At 37.7% G+C, this 20,022-nt stretch overlaps 1 non-coding gene across 1 annotated transcript; it reads right to left on the bottom strand.

Moving 5' to 3' along the window:
- Window positions 1–18,699: 18,699 nt before the first annotated feature.
- TRNAV-CAC (transfer RNA valine (anticodon CAC)) lies at window positions 18,700–18,773 on the bottom strand. Its single transcript has one exon. It is a non-coding gene; the product is annotated as a tRNA-Val (tRNA).
- Between the last annotated feature and the right edge of the window lie 1,249 nt (window positions 18,774–20,022).

The following is a 20,022-nucleotide window of genomic DNA, read 5'->3' as shown; positions in this document are numbered from 1 at the left end:
AAGAAATTGATTTTTTATGCGAAGTGTACAAAGTCATTGAATGTGACACGTGTAGTTCAGGTGAGGGGTATAGTCTGTATAATCAAGAACCCAATATACACCCACATATTATATTATACTAGTTTGAGACCCGTATACTACACGGGTAATTGATAGAAAAAACAATATTTAATAATTAAGCGAAATATAAAAAACAACAAACTTATCATACAACCTTAAGAGGCAGTTCACTTGTGGCCTAGTGGTATGAAGGCTTTCAATTCTACTTGTGTCACTTTTCATGCTGAGTCTCGAAGTACGTGCCAAGCTCCGAAATTCCGACGGTTTAAGCCCAGTACGCGATATAGAGTAAAAGTGCTACTTGATCAATCTTAGGCGTGCAACTCCAAAATACTCGTGTAAAGTAGGGGTTCCGCTTGAGTATTATTATATTATAATGGCTTCGACCATAGTCGAGGGTATAACCCGAACCTTGATCACATTTAAGTATAATATAACTTTTCATATACAAAGGTTAAAGTAAAAATAATGTTTCTTTATGATTAAGAAATCTAGAATTTTATATACAAAGTGTATAGTTGAATTAATGTTTCTTCTTGAAGAAGAAACTCTGTATAGACGTTATATAATTGGTAAATAAACAAAAGGACTAAAGGCCTAAATGTTTTATACAAACAAATTATTATCAAGGGTTAAAGCTATACAAAATAGATTAAAAGTCTGAAGCTAGATCGTTGATATAGATATTTATACAAAGGTTATTCCCATACCATAGGTCCGAATGGTAACAATGCAGAAATTAGTAATAGAAACTGATCATAAACAAAAAGGTGAATATGACCTAAACTTTTATAAGCTCTTTAAGAATCAAAATGTTTGCATAGGATCTATGACCCCTTAAAACCTTGTTGTTGTAATAATAAGAAACAGTCATTTTGATTAAAAGTATACATGTGTTTGGATTCATTCATACATGGTGGCCATGCAAATCATCTATACGCCTCTGAAATTTTCTTTCAGAATATATAGTCATTAGATGTTAAAACAGACTTGAAGATTGGATATATAGTCATTAGATGTTATCTGGTGGCTCAGATATTTTCTTTCAGAATGTCATAAAGAATCATATTTTAAAAAGACATGTAGTTGAATTATGGTATTTATTCCCAAGTTTAAATATAATAATATGTAATTCAAAGACTTCCGCTAAAATAACGTAACTATGATGTATTTACAAAACATGGACCAACTAATGAGGTTAGGGCTGATTTAGAAAGATGTTTCCGGCATGAGGTTAAAGGTACGAAAAAGACTTAGTTCTAGTTAGATGGTTGGGTTAGACCAGTTTCTCCAGTGTATAGTTCCTTAAACTTATTGGTCTTGAGAAGGATAAGGGGTGTTTGGTTGGTAACCGATCATGGTTGGATTTATGGACATTGAAGCGTGGTAAAGAGTCAACTAGTGTCGATCTGTGAAGGGGCCCGTTTATAGCCGGGAAATGACGTGGTTTCAAGTGATTTTGGTGGGTCGGGTGATTTCATGGTATGGAATGTGAACGACCGATTCTTGGTTAATTTTAACACTGGCCTTGCATTATTTCTTAGACAAATAGATTGGTTCTCAAGAAGGCCGGGTTTGTAGCGTGGCTGGCCTTCCTAGGTCACCATCCAACCTTTGATGCCTTGATTTGAAGTATGGTTTCGGTCAACCCGACCTTCCGCCCGATTTCTGGGGAGGTTGAGGAGTCGATTGAACACATTTTTGCTGTGTGTGACCTTGCCCAAACCATGTGGAGTGCGATCGCTCAACGGTGTAAGTTACCGGTCGTGTGTATGTTTAGCCTCCTAGGCGTGTTTGAACTTCATAAGTTGTCTACATTACCGAGGAAAAATGCAAAATGTTCTAAGCAATTTGTTTAATTGCGAGGTGGTGTTTGTTGAAAGAAAGGAATGATCTAATTAACTCCAGGTCCTTGATATATATTACGAGTTTAATGAAGGATATAAAGGTGCTAGGCTTCCTTTAAATAAAAATAAAGGAAGAATACGAAACCTCTCTTAAAAGAATTGATGTTCGTTTATATTGTAAAAGGGCTTTGGGTGGGGTTATAGTTTGTGGCTTGTTTTTATTGTCTTTTGTTAGGCTTGTTTTTATTGCCTTTTGTTTTGGTCATATTTGTTTGTGTTTGGTGTTTGTATAGTTGGTATTTCTAGCGTTTTGTTTGTGTTTAATAAATAATATCGTTAGTCATTAAAAAAATGTTGTTTTTTTTTAATAAAAGGGAGTCCCACTGTTTTCGGGCAACACGTGACATCTATACAAAATCTAACGAACAAAAGGAAATTTTTTATTTTTCTAGATTTTTAAACTGCATTTACTATTTTGAAATTTATTTTAATTTACGTGTATAAAAAAAAAAGAAAATAATAGTAAAAAGAAAGGCAATTTATCTTCACAACTAGGCAACAATTCTTTAAGCACCTAGTATGAACACACGTGTAATGCCTAGATTTCATCATTACATGTGTTTCCCTTTGCACGACACACAACACCTTTAATATATATTCGATCATATATGAAACCAAACAGTTTATGTTAATCTAATTAAATTACACTATTTCATCATTAGATTGTAACACATTTCCAACATTAATATATATTGCGAAGTAACCATTGTAGCTTCTAAAATAAAAAATTATACGTGTAATATTGTTGGAAGTGACTCTTGAAAACCACCTTAGTTTACTACCTATGTGTACTTTAGATGTGTATTTTAACTCTAATAATAATTACTACTCATAGTATAACAAACCGAATAACTAAGGAATATAAAATAAAAAAATATAAAAAACATAAAATATTTATTTTTACTACTCATAATTACTGCTCATAACGGGTGTTGCTAAGCATACCCCCTCCCTCTACTTTTACTAAACATACCTTCTTGAAGAAACACCAGTCGAACCCCGACAGATTACGAGTAACCTGAGGGTTAGATAGACGTTTCCCACGAGGGGTTAATTCCGGCAATATGGTTCTTCCGATAACCTGCAAAACAGACACCGTGAGCTCGTCACTAAGAAAGGGGGGGGGGGTTCCTCCTTATGACCACCCTCCGGCGTGAGAATCAGTCTATATTACTCTTTGAATATATAAGTATATTAAGAATACTAGAGCAGTTATCAGGTAAATTATACAAGATATTAGATGATGAAATGATAATACCATTTGATGTCTTTTATAGCCGAAGGTGGGTTTCCAAGGAGGTTTAGCCGGCCTACTACTCTGCCAACTGTGGCCTACACACGTGCTCTGCTAGTAATTGGTGGATAGGCAGCGGCTGACAGTGACCAGGCGTGCTGTTCACTTTTCCTTTTCCACCAACTACAGGCTAGGCACGTGGTATGGCAGGAGTTGGTGAGCAGGCGGCGGCTATTGGTCACAGTGCTGTGGCGTGTTGTCTGCCATGCTGCTGTCAGTGAGCTGTCGTATCGTTGGTCAGATCTTTTGTCCATACCTCGTCAGGTATCACACAAAAGATCCTCCATTATTATACGGACTGGCTCATTTAGGCGGGAGTTTTCCCCCTCCCGCCTTTATGCGGGAATGTTCCCGGCTTTGCTCATTCCTTCGTCAGGTGACTACTGAATTATTACGAGTTTGAGCCTTATGCGTGTAGCCATGCTGCGCGGGTGGCCAGTCCCTAATGGCGGGTACCCACGCCTGCGGGAACAGGCGGGTTACTTGGAAACCATAGGGAGGCATTTCCTGCGGGACCAGCTTGCGTACCGCATGTGAGGTCGTCACAACTCTGAGCGTGGTGGGTCCTGCGGGTTTGGTAGGTCGCGGCGCAGACGTCCCTATGGTGAAGTCTGCGTGTTCAACTGCGCAGACGTCCGTTTAAGGAGTCTTGCTTGTTCAACTGCGCAGACGTCTCCTTTTAAGGGAGTCTTGCGGGTCCTAACCACCTCTGCTGGGACCTACCTCTTCAAGTCCCCCCAGTCCAATGTTCTTCTCATGAATGTTTAATAAAGTGAGGTGAACTTTTGGACTTAAGCAAGGGGTTTTTGAAAAGGGTTTAGTTTTATGGGTTTTCCGCGGGAAGTCTTACCCACGGGTTTCCCAATGTCACGCAGAATTTCCCAATGTTCTGCTTGATCTCTGGGATGATGCGGATAGGTCTGTAACCTCTCCGCAAGTCAGGAGCGTTTAGAACCTTTTGTGTAGATTCTCCATGAGGTCTTGGTGGTTTTGAACATAGTGATCAATCATGTTATAACCACCAATTCCATCCTGAAGTTTCAAACAATCTGGTTCTTGACGTTCCCGCTATGCGGGGATGTTATTCCCGTTTCTGCAAGCATGGCCCAGAAGATCCTTCTTGGTTTCAATTCCCATGGAGTGCTCGGTATGCGAAGGGTTTTGCCTTGACGCTGTACCCGCACTTCGTCTTATTAGTTACTTTACTCCCAAGGTATCCCTGGCGTTAAATCCCTGCAGGGCTAGGTGCGTGAAGGGTTTTGCATTGACACTGTACCCGCGCCTGACTTATGGTTGTCGAGGTGTTCCTGGCGTTTAATCCCCTGCGGGCGCTAGGTATGTGAAGGGTTTTGCCTTAACACTGTACCCGCGCCCGACTTACAATTGGGTGCCGAGGTATGACTTTTTACGGGTGTTAGGTACGTTAAGGGTTTTGTCTTAACACTGTACCTGTGCCCGTTTTGTAGTTGGGTGGAATGCCAAGATATTCTCGGCTTCACTTCCCTGTGGGTGCTAGGTATGTGAAGGGTTTTGCCTTAACACTGTACCCGCACCCGGCTTTATAGTCGGGTTTTTTCCGGTTTCCGTTCCCTGCAGGTGCTAGGTATGTGAAGGGTTTTGCCTTAACACTGTACCCGCACCCGACTTCATAGTTGGGTTTTTCCGGTTTTCGTTCCCTGCGGGTGCTAGGTATGTGAAGGGTTTTGCCTTTACACTGTACCCGCACCCGGCTTCATAATTGGGTTTTTCCGGTTTTCGTTCCCTGCGGGTGCTAGGTATGTGAAGGGTTTTGCCTTTACACTGTACCCGCACCCGGCTTCATAATTGGGTTTTTCCGGTTTCCGTGCCCTGCGGGTGCTAGGTATGTGAAGGGTTTTGCCTTAACACTGTACCCGCACCCGATTTCATAGTTGGGTATTCTTGGCTTCTGTTCCCTGCGGGTGCTAGGTATGTGAAGGGTTTTGCCTTAACACTGTACCCGCAGCCGTCTTACGGTGAACTGGATAGCCGGGGTAAGGGGTTTTTCCCGCTTACTTTTCGAATCTTTGGGATTTGCGCATGCATATTTAAATTTATTCTAGCGCTTTTCCTCATATTCTAGATAGGTCAACCGTTCATCGCGTGGTTGTCAATAGATCTAGGTACCTTTCATGATTTATACGGTTAAGACCTGCATTTTCATTCAGTAGGGTGACCGACATATAACTATGACTGACCTGCGTGAAGGTTTTCTATTCTTTGGGTTAATGCGGGTTTTGCCGCTTTCCCCATGCAGCGAGTCTGCGTGAAGGTTTACCAATTGTTGGGTTTATGCGGGTTTTACCGCTTTCCCCATTCAACGACTTTTGCACTTATGTACGCGGTGAAGACCAACATATCCGTGTGAACAGTTTATATATGAATGCAAAACCATTAACGTCGATGTTTTAAGGAGAATCATTTCCATTAAAAGCGGCTCTTGGCCGGTACAAACTTGGAATTGATCTACATGTAACATTTGCGTAATTGAGCTCCGTTCCATGTTCGTGGGACGGGAGTGCCATCGAGCCTTTCAAGCCGGTATGCGCCCTTTCCCAGAACTTCTTTGATAATGTACGGCCCTTCCCAGACAGGTGCCAGTTTTCCTGGGCGTTCTTGGTTTGAAGCCTCGTTGTTACGCAATATGTAGTCTCCTACATTGAAGTTGCATAGCTTCACCCGCGTGTTGTAGTACTTTTGCATTTGTCGTTTGTAGTTCTCTTCACGCGCTGCAGCTAAGTCTCTGCGCTCCTCGGTCAGCATAAGGTCTAACCGTCTCTCCGCGTCGTTGTCCTCTGGTTTCATCATGACCCTTGGTGAAGGTAGACCAATTTCGACCGGGACCATGGCTTCGGTGCCATAAGTGAGGCTGAACGGTGTTTCTCCTGTACTTGTCTTTTTCATTGTTCTATGAGCCCACAGTACATGTGGAACTTCGTCCACCCAGCCAGATCTGTGTTCCAGCAACCTTCTCTTTATGCCATCAACGATGCTCCTATTTGCTCTTTCCACCTCACCATTACCCTGCGGGTGTGCCACTGAGGTAAAGGTATGGGTGATTTGAAGTTCTTTAAGCCACCGTTGTAGGTTCTTGTCAGCAAAGTTGGTGCCGTTATCGCTCACCAAGTTTTGTGGAAGCCCGAAACGACAGATGATAAACTCCCAAATAAATTTTTTGATATGTTTCGCCGTCGTTTGGGCTAAGGGTTTTGCCTCTATCCACTTGGTGAAGTAATCGATGGCCACCACTAGGAATTGAACGTTTCCTGCTGCTGTAGGGAATGGGCCTGTCACATCGATGGCCCACTTCTGAAATGGCCATGAAGAGGTGACTGGAACAAGATCATTCTTCGGGCGATGCGTGTTAGGTGCGTAGAGCTGACAAGATCTGCACCTTCTGATGTATGCCAGCGCATCCGTATGCATCCCCGGCCAAAAGTATCCCGCGTTGTTCAGTTTGGCTACAACTGCGCGTGGACCTGCATGTATCCCGCAGATGCCTTCGTGTACCTCCCTTAGGAGGTAGTTAGCATCTTGATCGTCAACGCATCTTAGGAGGGGGCCAAGAAAGTTACGTCTGTAAAGTATGTCATCGATGAGTTGATAATTCAGTGCTTTACAGCGTAGTTTTCTCGCCTGTGCTTTTGACTCTGGCAGTATACCCGCCGCAAGGTAATTTATTATTGGTGTCATCCATGTTTCTGTGCCGGTTTGGATGACACATACCTCTTTGTGCGGGACTGATGGTGCGCCAAGGAGTTCGATGCGGATATCTTTTCCCAGATGGGTGAAAGCCAGTGACGCGAGCTTACTTAACGCGTCCGCAGACTTGTTTTCGCTACGCTTGACGTGTATGACTTTACAACTGTTAAAATCGCGCATGAGGGTTTTTGCTTGAGCGAGGTACAGGGCCATTGTGTCGTTCACTGCCGTGTACGTCCCGTTAATCTGATTGGCGACTAGCATGGAATCTACATGGGCTTCCAAGTTTTTCACTCCCATCTTACGCGCAATCCTTAACCCGGCCAAAAATGCTTCATATTCAGCTTCGTTATTCGTGCTTGGGAAGTCTAGCCGAATAGCATAAGTGTACTCTTGGCCTGTTGAGTTGGTCAGCTTTAACCCTGCGCCTGAGCCCTCGCTGCTGGACGCTCCATCAGTGTAAAGTCGCCAGACCTCGTCAATGTCTTGTGCTGGAGAGGGCTGAGCCTCGTCCTGGCACTCATTCTCTCGCGATGCGGGGACCTCGGCAATAAAGTCTGCCAAGACCTGGCCTTTTATGGCTGGTCGTGGCTTGTATTTTATTGCATATTCCCCCAATTCTATTGCCCACTTGGCTAGGCGTCCCGACAGTTCGGGTTTGCCCAAAACGTTTGCAAGTTTATAGTTTGTGAGAATAGTAATTGGGTGACCTTGGAAATATTGTCTTAGCCTGCGTGAAGCCTGCACCAGCGCTAAGACTAATTTCTCCAGGGTAGAATACCGAGTTTCAGCGTCCGTTAGGAGGCAGCTAACATAGTAGATTGGCATCTGGATGCCTTTTCGCTCGACTAACAGGACGGCCCCGGTCGCTCTGTCTGTTGCGGAGAGGTATAGGATTAACTCCTCTCCCGCTTCCGGTGCTGTGAGCGTTGGAAGTTCGATCAAGCGTGACCGAATTTCCTGAAAAGCTGCTTCCGCTTCTGGTGTCCAGCGGAAGTGCGTTTTCTTTAAACAGTTTCTCAGGGTCGACATGAACGGGAACGCCCTTTCCGCATGATTTGCCAAGAAGCGGTTAAGCGCAACTAGGCGTCCGTTCAGTGTCTGAGCTTGCTTGATGGTAGTAGGTGATTCCATTTTGACAATGGCCTCGACCTTTTCAGGGTTCGCTCTGAAGCCATCTTTTGTAACGATGACTCCTAAGAACTTCCCTTCTTCCATCCCGAAAGAACATTTGCTCGGGTTAAGCTTCATGTTTATCCCCCTAAGAGTGTTGAATGTTTCTTCGATGTCTTTCAACATCGCTTCCGGGTCAAGACTTTTGATGACCAGATCATCCATGTATACTTCCAGGTTCCTTCCGATTTGGGCGTGAAACTCTTTGTCCATTAAGCGTTGATATGTGGACCCGGCATTCTTAAGTCCGAATGGCATCATTTGATAACAGAATGTGCCATCGGGCGTCCGAAATGCGGTCTTATCTTGATCGTCAACGGCCATGTGGATTTGATGGTATCCTTTATACGCATCAAGGAAGCATTTAAGGCGAAACGGTGCTAACGAATCTACCTTGAGATCAATTTCGGGTAACGGGTAACAATCTTTGGGGCATGCTTTGTTCAGATCTTTGAAATCTATACACATGCGCCATTGTTTGTTAGCCTTCGGTACCATAACGGGATTTGCAACCCAAGTTTGATATCTGCTAACGCGCACGATGCCTGCGTCAAGGAGTTCCTTGACTTGGGTTCTACACGCGTTAGCTTGCTCTGCCCCCATTACTCTACGCTTTTGTATGACCGGCGTAAAAGCCGGGTCACATTTGAGCTTATGCTCCGCTTTATCTCGAGGTACACCAGTCATATCTGCTGGTTTCCATGCGAAGATATCAGCGTTCTTCTGTAGTAAGCGCTTGAGTAAGGTGCGTGCGGGGTCAGTGATTGTTGGGCCAATGGTGACCGCCTGATCGGGGTATTTGCCATTGAAAGCCCATTCTTCTGGTTCGGTGAATGTGCGTTTGGCCATTTTTGGTTTTGGGTTGGAAGAAACAGATGCGATACATACCTGGGGAACGCCGGTGATCATTGCTACACCTGCCGCTGTTGGCCATCCCATCATGCCATGGACCGAAGATACAACGGCATTGAACCTTGCCATCCCATCTCTTCCGAAGAGGATGTCATATGTGTGATGTGGCTTTCTCATGACAACGAAATCCACATCTTCTGTGCGTGAGCGGTTCCCATTCGTAAGAGTGACGGGGAAAGATAAGATACCCAGGGGGGTGTTCGTGCAGCTCGGCTTGGAATTTTTTCTGACGTGCCTCCGCCCACGCCTTAACTTCATCAAGAGTTTGGTAGGGGAGCCTCGTTCGTTGTTTCTCTATCTGGGTATCAGTGAATCCCAGTGAACGATTATTTACTCCACTTGTCCCGGCTTGGGTAGCTGGGGTAGTGTTCGTAAAGTTTGTGTACTCGGTATCTCCCCCAGTAGCTGGGGTTGTGATAACCGGAGTCTCTTGGTTACTCGGTTTCGGGACCGGAGTATCCTTAACCATCTTTCCAGAAGTTTTGAAAAAACTGGAGAAAAATAAAGTTCTAGCTTTATGCACGGATGGCGCCAATGAAGAAACACCAGTCGAACCCCGACAGATTACGAGTAACCTGAGGGTTAGATAGACGTTTCCCACGAGGGGTTAATTCCGGCAAGATGGTTCTTCCGATAACCTGCAAAACAGACACCGTGAGCTCGTCACTAAGAAAGGGGGGGGGGGGAGTTCCTCCTTATGACCACCCTCCGGCGTGAGAATCAGTCTATATTACTCTTTGAATATATAAGTATATTAAGAATACTAGAGCAGTTATCAGGTAAATTATACAAGATATTAGATGATGAAATGATAATACCATTTGATGTCTTTTATAGCCGAAGGTGGGTTTCCAAGGAGGTTTAGCCGGCCTACTACTCTGCCAACTGTGGCCTACACACGTGCTCTGCTGGTAATTGGTGGATAGGCAGCGGCTGACAGTGACCAGGCGTGCTGTTCACTTTTCCTTTTCCACCAACTACAGGCTAGGCACGTGGTATGGCAGGAGTTGGTGAGCAGGCGGCGGCTATTGGTCACAGTGCTGTGGCGTGTTGTCTGCCATGCTGCTGTCAGTGAGCTGTCGTATCGTTGGTCAGATCTTTTGTCCATACCTCGTCAGGTATCACACAAAAGATCCTCCATTATTATACGGACTGGCTCATTTAGGCGGGAGTTTTCCCCCTCCCGCCTTTATGCGGGAATGTTCCCGGCTTTGCTCATTCCTTCGTCAGGTGACTACTGAATTATTACGAGTTTGAGCCTTATGCGTGTAGCCATGCTGCGCGGGTGGCCAGTCCCTAATGGCGGGTACCCACGCCTGCGGGAACAGGCGGGTTACTTGGAAACCATAGGGAGGCATTTCCTGCGGGACCAGCTTGCGTACCGCATGTGAGGTCGTCACAACTCTGAGCGTGGTGGGTCCTGCGGGTTTGGTAGGTCGCGGCGCAGACGTCCCTATTGTGAAGTCTGCGTGTTCAACTGCGCAGACGTCCGTTTAAGGAGTCTTGCGTGTTCAACTGCGCAGACGTCTCCTTTTAAGGGAGTCTTGCGGGTCCTAACCACCTCTGCTGGGACCTACCTCTTCACTTCTTCTTTAACTTTCACATTAATACAATTTAAACTTTTTTTCTACTTTTTGCCATTTTATTATCTTTTACTATCTTTAGTTTAAAAAATACAACTTGTTTTTATTTTTTTTATGTGGGAAAATACATATGATAAGACAAAATATACAATACATTTTGTATCATTTTGTCAAAGACATTATACCATTATTCTTTAAATATAATTTATAAAAAAAAATAAAGAAACTAGCTAGAAAAATATAATTAAAATGAATTTTAAATTAAAAAAAGTATTTTTAAGTTTTCTTATAATTAATTTTTTTATTTAGCTGTAAAATTTTTTTTATTTTTTTAAATAAAAATGAATATTTTATATTTTTTATTTTGTATTAAAAAAATGTTAGAAGGGATAATATGTCAACTTAAATTAGGAAGTGAAGGTATAAGAGAGAGGGTATGACAAGTAAAAGAGGGGGTATGTTTAGTCTAACCCATAACTAAAGGCTCTTGATTTATTCACAACTAGGATAATTACCCGTGTGTAATTACCCGTGTTACACACGGGTGGAAAACATATCAAGAAACAATATAAAATGTAAAAAACATATTCAATCAACACAAATATTTGACATAAGTTTTTTACCAGCAAATATTACAAAAGATGTTAAACTATGTCTATAACATAAAAAGAAAATACTTTATAAATAAATAATTCAGTAAATATAATTCTAACAATAATTAGAATAATTAATATTATAATTACATTAATAAATTACAAAAAAATAAAAGTCAATATCGTTGATTAAAATTTTATTGTGAATATGTGAAAAATAGATTTATAGAAGGTTGATGACATAGAAGCCTATGTAGACAACCTAGGTGAAGGACATGTGGACAAAATTGTGTTGTTTTAATATATTAGTTAGATTAGATAATTAATATCATAATTACATTAATAAGTTACAAAAATATAAAAGTCAATATCATTGATTAAAATTTTATTATGATTATGTGGAAAATAGATTTATGGAAGGTTGATGACATAGAAGCCTATGTGGATAATTTAGGTGAAGGACATGTGGACAAAATTGTGTTACTTTAATATATTAGTTAGATTAGATAATGCATTTGATCATGAAATAGTAGAATGAACATGTTAGACAAGTGTTTCATTGTGCATGCATCATAAATCGATTTATATATACATGTGTTTGCTATTGGAAGTTAATTCTGAAACAAGTTTGAAAGAAAGCTAGAGAACTAAAGATGCGGGTTTAAACTTTAACAAATTTATTGATTTATTTAGTAAGGCATGGATTAGTTTAAATATTAAGAATTATTCGGTATATTTATCTAGTTTTCAAGTTAAGTTATTTGAGTCCCGATATAATTAATTTTGTTAGGTTATAGATAGGGTATGGTGTGGTCATAATGCCATATGTATGCAATTTCTGATTAATAAACTTTTTTTTTTTGTTGTGTTGATTGCTTGTTCTGTTATAAATTCTTTTCATCTGCTATGTGATTCTTGGGTTGGGGCCAGCATTTGGGTCTTAGAGCATTCCCAGCAACATTAATATCTTCATTTCTATAATTACATTAAAAAATATTATATTTTCTTTCTTTTTTTTGATTAAATAATATTTTTTATACTTTTATCATTACTTTTTCTCTCTCCTCCACTCATAACCACTTTCAAAAAAACATTAAAAAATTATAGATAATGAAAAGTGTGTTTCTGAATTTACTCATGAACAAAAGCTTTTATACCTCATCCACTCACATCCACTTACGACTACTCTATATAACATAGAGAACTCACAAAAATATAGATACCTGTTGGGAATGCTCTTACATATGTATGTATGTTTATATCATATTACTTTTATGCATGACCATGATAGATCATAAGTTGGGGACAAAAGTACAAAAAAAGCAAACAAGATTCACTGTAGTTTTTAAAACTTTTAAGAGTTTCTCTTTGAATGATTTCTGCAAAAATAGGCAAAAACTTTGGGAGAAAAATAGGGGCCCCTTTGTATGGTTTAAGAAGAAACATATCTTTCACTCTTTCCCCGCATTGCCCTTCAATAAACAATGTTTTGCATGCTCTATAGTTTACAAGTGGGGACTTTTTAGGGCATTCACACATTCTTATCTCTACCTAAACAACACAAGTTTAATACATTGTTACGTATAGGTTAATAGTTTGCTCTTGTATAGATGAGATTTTCTATTCTTGAGAAAACAAAATCAGTTAACTTGATATTCTCACCCGACTCGCACGTAATCAAGGCTTGTTAATCGTGGGAGTAAAAAAGAAACGACAACGAGATCGAAGGAAAATCTTGATGGCTTTTCTGTGATGGGTATCTTTCATGATTTATCAGAAAGATGAATATTATAAAAATTGTCGATCACGCACATAGTACTAATAATTGCGAAAAATAGAATGCATGACTTTATATATCTTATATATCTTATATATCTTATGATAGGCAAAATCAACATTCATATAAAAAAATTGTATCCTACAAAGTTGTACTACAATAACATAACTTTATACTAAATGCTAGATAAACCCTTTGAAAATAATACATTTGCCTGGAACAATTCATAACCTTTTACTAAATGTTCAATAGACCCTAATTGAATTATCAAACCTAGAAGCTATAATGTTACCATTTTTAATTTGTTTTATAATGAAAACATCATAAATCTTGTGTAATTTGTCAATTAGCTAATTCTAAAGCAAAATTTAAAGACCAATGGACTATAATTACACATGGGTTAAAAGTCAAAAGTCTAATTTTTTCTTAGCTTTCATTATATGAGAATCTATGGAAGATACATGAACATGTGACTAGAGATTTAAGTCTTTGCATATTTGGAAAATTTATCTTTTTTAATTTTGGCATGCATTTTCCGTTTATTCCATGCAATTATATTTATACAATCAAGATGATAAAGATAGATAGTGATTATAACAAGATTCTTAAAGATTATATGGATTTCAAAAGTTTAAGATAGGATTACATGTTCTTGTGTTGATGCCATCAAATCATTGTCAAAATGTAAGGTTGGTGATATAATAGGTGAACAGAAAAGACTAGGCCAAGATAACCTAACTAACTTAAATTCAATCTAAGTTATGTTTTTCTATAAACGAGTTTTATGGTTCACTAACAATCGTGTAGGAAGTTGAAATAATTGAACCGAATCTCGGTTAAACCCAACCTATATTACCTTGTTATATTACTAGGGTGAGACCCATGTACCTTTTTTTATCTTTCAAATAACCAACACTTTTAATCCTGTCTAGAACCTTGTTCTCCATAACCACCAGCCTAAAATGGTGATGGACCGATGGCCCTACTTTGTATTAGAAGGTATAGATAAGTAAAACATATTATGCTAGAAACTTTGTACGGCACGTAAAAAGAAATAACATACCACTCCCTCATGAGCTTAACTCTGTCAGTCTTTCTTATAAACTATCAAGCTTTGTAGTTTTTTTTTTTTTACTATTATGTCCAAAACAAAACATAACTAGGTTAATTAACTAAAACGACTTATCAACCGAAATTAAACCGAACTGGCGAGGAAAACTAAAGCATCTGGCTACTGAAACCAATCGGTCATAGTTAACTGTACCGAACCAAACTAATCATAGTTATTAACAATCTATAAGATCTTTCAAATATTTTATGGGCCATGGGCCACAAATATAGCGAAGGGAGAAAGACCAAAAACTCATGTCAACTATGGATGTCTCACCTTAAAAAGCAGGACCAATGGATATGATTCTCAGAAGATCTCAACACTTTAAAATCTTAATAATTTCAACTCTCAAATCAAAAACTTGATTCGTAGACCAAATGATGTCACAAATATTAATTTTGATTCGTTTTCTAGAAGTCACATTTTTTTCCATCTTTAGTGAAATATATCGCGTTTTCTGAAACCTGAAATACATGTTTTGTACTAAAATTTAACTCTTCGAAAGGTTTTTGTTATTTACACTGGTGACATTATTTACCCGTTTAATTAAAGCATGTCATTTTTTCTATAATCACCCACGGGTTAAACGAGCATGGTTAAAATAGTCGGTTAAGAAAACAAGCCAAATGGGTTAAAACTATGTTTGGGATTGCTTATTTAAACAACTTATCTTTTACGCTTATAAAACAAAAGACAATAATTAGCTTATTGAAAACAACTTATATCGTCACAAGGGTAAACTTGTCATAATCCCTTTGCTATATCTCCTTGTACAATTTGATCTTTCTCAGTTGAACCTTAAGAAGATACACATATACACATATACATATAAGAAATTACAATTATTAAAATACATAAATTTATTTATAAAAAAGTATATGCAAGCCACTAAATACCATGAATCTTTATCTGGAATTAATTTGTATAATTCAAGAAAATTGAGAAATCAAGATACCATGATCCTTGCATAATTACAATACTACACTTTGACTCATATACATATTAATTACTATAATGTCATAAATAATATTAAATGTTTAATCAGTGTACTTTTATGTAACATTTAGGCCTGTAAACGAACCGAACGTTCTGTGAACTATTCGTGAACCGTTCGGCGGCAAGTTCGTTTATGTTCGTTTATTTAATAAACGAACGAATATGAACAAAAAATTTGTGTTCGTTTAATTAAATGAGCGAACATGAACACATGTTCCGTTCGTTCATTTATGTATTAATAGAAAATAATAAAATATTATACAGATAGGTCATCTGCTTAAAGGTTTTATATTTGTTAATTTGTGTTTATTTAAGTGTTTTCATTTATGTTCATTTGCATTTGTTCATACATGTTCGTTTATCTTTGTTCAGTTATGTTCGTTTAGATTATAAACAAACAAACAAACAAACACAAATATCCATTTTTAAATAAACGAACATGAACATAAATATTTGCTCGATTAAGTGTCCGTGTTCTTTTAAATTAAATGAACGAACACGAACACGCCCTTGTTCGTGTTCACTCTATTCTTTACAGGCTTTCATTATTCACGCTGATGAATACATCGGTCTCAATCTCTAAGCTTTGCTGATTTTATTTGTGTTCGTGAACACATTATTTTCTTTAATGAACGAACACGAACAGAAAATCTCGTTCGGTAAGTGTTCGTGAACCGTTCGTGAACACATTATTTTCTTAACGAACAAACATGAACAAAGCTTTATTTGTGTTCGTTTGGTTCGTTTGCAGCCCTAGTAACATTTTTATGTCCCTTCTTTTAGTTTTATAAATAACTAAACAAACTTACTGAATATATATATATATATATATATATATATTAGGGTCGGTAAACGAATTTGGGCCGGTTTAGTTTTATGTTATTATGCTTAATGCTTATGTTGGGTCAAGTCCAAAATAATTACTATTGGGTATGTTATGTTTCATTATGGGCCGGAGCCTATTAACTTGTGTCTATATGTTTAACACTTTGTTTAATGGTGTGGAAACGAATCGGTGTGTTATCAAAGTCACTAGACGCATTCAAAGTCGGTGTGTTTAACAAACCGTGTCAGTTCATTTAGTTAAAATAGGGTTGAGTTAGTACAACCCTACAATTTGATCAACTGGTAACATAGTTATCAAAGTCGCTACACACACTCAAGGCCTTGGGCCTAGCCGCAAGTCGCAAACAAAAAGTGAAGGCCTAAATAAAAAAGAAGTTAGAATATATTACTAGAAAAATACTACTATAAAATAAACAAAAGCTATTATATAACATTTAATATCATCTAGTTAGTACCAAAAGTTCTAAAAGAGTCAGGATTTAAAAGTAATTCCATAACTTGGATAACGTTTAAGGTAAACTACCAAAATGTTCAAAATGAAAATCAAAAGTTCAAAAAGTAATAACTAGTAAATGTTCAATGGTCATCAGTAACAACAGAGGTGTCAACTTCAAAAGCGACGGTCTATGAACCAGAAGCGCACCTATTGGCATCACCTGAAAACCGAGCTTTTAAAAACTTTGAGTGGTGAATCTGAATCTCTTTCAACCCGTAGTCTATTAAGACTATTTTACTTGTTCTTTCAATAGGAATGAGCTTAAAAGGAATGCAATATAAATTATAATAATCAATTTAGATACATCAACTAGTGATACAACTAAATTAAACTTAGCCCAGCAGGTGGCCCATCAGTTCATCAGCCCAGCTCGGCAAGTCACTATTTGGCTCCGTTCAGTTCCGTTATTCCGCTCCACCGAAACCGAAATTCAGTGTTTACAAAGCCATCCACAGAAATCAGTTCGGTTAATTCAGTTAGTATGTCGGTTTCAGTTTGGTTAATAACCAAACTTTGGCTAAATTTTTTTCCTTATATATACATAAAATGAAGGTATAAACATATAAATATGAAAAAGAAATTAAATAGATGTACAAAAGCTAGAAATATACGAGAATATGAATGATCTGGTTTGCTCGGTTAATTTCGGTTAACCAAGGGTACTAAATAAACGATATACAGATTTCGGTTTTTGATTAATTTTGATTTTGTTTAATCGATTTTTTAATTCGGTTATTGCTCACCCCTTACATGCTTTGCCACTCTACACCACTAAGGATTTAACTGGAAGTTAATTAATACGCTCTATAATCTCTTCTTTACCTTTTCTTTAAGTTATCATTTTGTTAAAGTTTAGCCCGCTTAAAAGATGTATCAATAGTAAGCAAGTTTAATAGTAAGCAAGTTTAACATATGATCCCTAGTTTGTCAATACATGAATAAGGATTTTACTTTTGAAATTGAAGAGAGATGGACGTGCATCGAGGTCGAAGACATCATTTGGGGCAAGAAATACCTACACCATTAGACGGAAAACACAAAAGGACAAGCCCACAAGCACACACTCGCAATAGCCCACACGGGGACCATTGCGGCAGACCCAAGCAACTGTGCAGGGGGGACAACCCAACTGCATAGTTGGTCCGCCAAATCGGCCTCCACGACCTCCATTACACTGGTCGAAAAGGGGACCAAAAGAATATCCTGACAACGACATCTGACTCAATAACATTCCATCTCTTTGGCTATAAATAGAGAAACACCTCCAACAGGTAAAGGACTCTGATCTCTCAACTCTCATTCATACTCCTCATTACTCACATAAACACATAACTTACCATACTGATTCTTACAACGGAGAGTGGTTATAGAAAACCTCAAACCTTTTTGTAACGAGGCCAACGACGCCAATAATTTTGTAGAAACAACCCGTACTAAACTTTATACAAATGAGAGACAAACTATATACAAACACAAGCACAAAACTATATACAAATGAGCTATAGCACACCACAGTTAAATCAATCAACCAAAAAATTTATCCTTAATTTGTTTATTAAAAAGAAACCTTACTAAACTTTATTCTAATGTACTTAGGAAACATAAATGATTAGGGACAAACAGTTAAGATAAACACAACACAATCAATTAGGGTGTGCAAGAAACCGAAAAAACCGATTCAAAACCGAAATTTTGAAGAATCCAAACCAAAAAAACTGAACTGAAACAAAAACCGTCGGTTTGGTTTTATGTCTTTGTAAAAATCGAACTTACGGTTCGATTTTGGTTTTGCATGAAATAAAAGCCGAAAAAACCGAACCGAATTTCTAAGTATTTATATTTATATTTTTTGTTTTAAATAATTAAAGAATTTAATAAATATGTAACTCAAATATTTTTGACCAAGTATATAATGATCAACTAGCTAACAATTAACAAAACAATTTATACTTATATTCATTATTTTCCCCAACATTTTTTCGGCCTAAAATTTTCAAGCTTAAATGAAAAAAAAACAGGAAAAACCAAAACGGACAGAAACTAAAGCGAAAACAAAAAAAAACTGAAACCGAACGCTTTCAAAAATTCAGAAATCGTAATTTTGGTTTGAACCACACACGCGCACCCATAAAATCAATAAATCAACCAAACAATTTTTTCTTAATTCTTTTTTATAGAATAAAAAAAGTACTGAACTTTAATTTATTGATACCATAATTGCAAAAGTTTTATGTCTGAGCCCGGGTTCGAACCGGGGACCTCTAGTGTGTGAGACTAGCGTGATAACCAACTACACCACCCAGACAAGTTGTTCATATTACAATACATATATTCTAAATTCCCTGCTTTATGCTTCTATTATCATGATTTTATGGTTTTTCTTACTATTAACTTGCATTAGCTTCTTTTGGGTTTGTTAATTTTCTGATCAAATACATATGCACTGATTTGAAATGAACCAACACAGTTCATCCATACTGCCACACGAACAACCCATGAACGTGTCCCAGACGAACCCACGTGATACGAACAAAACACTCATGAAAGTATATGGACGAACAGACACACTACGAACAACATGTTGATCAAAAGCATGTCATAGATGAACTTGAACAATACAATGTTTGTTACTGTTACTCCATTTGTTGTCTCTCGCTCTTGTGATTCTGTTTTTAGCCTCGGTGTAGATGTTTGAATTTAATCGTTTTGTGTATGTAAATTTAACTGTTTGTGTTAAATAATTATTTATAGTAAGAAATGATATAAAAATCTTAAAACGGATATGTATAGCGTTCTTATTTAATGCATTATCGTTATTGTGATTATTATATAGTTGAATGCGCATTTCATTTTAAGCATTATTTTAAGACTAGTTAATTAAAACTATTATATTTGCTTTATAAGTTTAAAAGATACCGAAACTAACCAAATACAAAGCCTAAAAAATAAAAATAAAAAGAAGATAAGAGCTAATTGCCATGATGTATGACATTGTATGCCATGATTTATCAATATTTTATAAAAAAAAATTTGCCATGTTAGTCATGATTTATTAATACTTTATAAAATAAAATACTCTCGCTATATTATACCGAAAATTTAAGATGTGAGGTCGCACTTTGTTGATACACTTAATATGATTTAATATTATTTAGTTACGTAACTTATACCTACAAATGTGACTAGCTATGCATTTATACATCAATAACATTTTAATTCAGGCATAAAAAGGTTTAGATACACGTACGAACAAAATATTGTAATTAATTAAATACCATCAAGTTTTTATTCTAACCGTATTTTGTACTAAATCTATAAATAAAATAATATGAATCACTTAACATGATAAAAGCTTATTAATTTATATCAAACAAATGCATATGATCATTAAGTTTCTTTTTATTTTTTAGGCTTTGGTTTTGTTTAGTTTCGGTATCTTTTAAAGTAGTAAAGCAAGTATAATAGTTTTAATTAACTAGTCTTAAAATAATGTTTCAAATGAAATGCACATTCAACTTTATATAATATTTACAAATGATAGTGAATAAATTAAG

The sequence above is a fragment of the Bidens hawaiensis genome, unplaced genomic scaffold (genome assembly GCF_021521415.1).
Source record: "Bidens hawaiensis isolate Kalapana, Puna unplaced genomic scaffold, B.hawaiensis_p1.1 tig00006397_1, whole genome shotgun sequence".
NCBI lineage: Eukaryota > Viridiplantae > Streptophyta > Magnoliopsida > Asterales > Asteraceae > Bidens > Bidens hawaiensis.
The sequence above is the reverse complement of the archived record's forward strand: the minus strand, read 5'-3'. Positions and strand labels throughout refer to the sequence as shown.